This window comes from Pygoscelis adeliae, unplaced genomic scaffold (genome assembly GCF_000699105.1).
Source record: "Pygoscelis adeliae isolate BGI_AS28 unplaced genomic scaffold, ASM69910v1 Scaffold263, whole genome shotgun sequence".
NCBI lineage: Eukaryota > Metazoa > Chordata > Aves > Sphenisciformes > Spheniscidae > Pygoscelis > Pygoscelis adeliae.
In genome coordinates this window covers 778,395-778,601 of record NW_008824552.1, presented here as the reverse complement: position 1 = coordinate 778,601, position 207 = coordinate 778,395, and the positions used below count along the sequence as shown (strand labels likewise).

General features: G+C 62.8%; 1 protein-coding gene across 1 annotated transcript in view; it reads right to left on the bottom strand.

Annotated features, from left to right (window-relative positions):
- GUCY2F (guanylate cyclase 2F, retinal) overlaps positions 1-207 on the bottom strand; it is a 47,688-nt gene that overhangs the window by 30,464 nt on the left and 17,017 nt on the right. The window lies entirely within an intron of this gene.

Sequence of the window (207 nt, the reverse complement as noted above, 5' to 3'; positions counted from 1 at the left end):
TGGACATGAGCCGGCAATGTGCGCTCGCAGCCCAGAAGGCCAATGGTATCCTGGGCTGCATCCAAAGCAGCGTGGCCAGCAGGTCGAGGGAGGGGATTCTGCCCCTCTGCTCTGCTCTGGTGAGACCCCCCCTGGAGCACTGCGTCCAGCTCTGGAGCCCTCAGCATAAGAAAGACATGGACCTGTTGGAGCGGGTCCAGAGGAGGG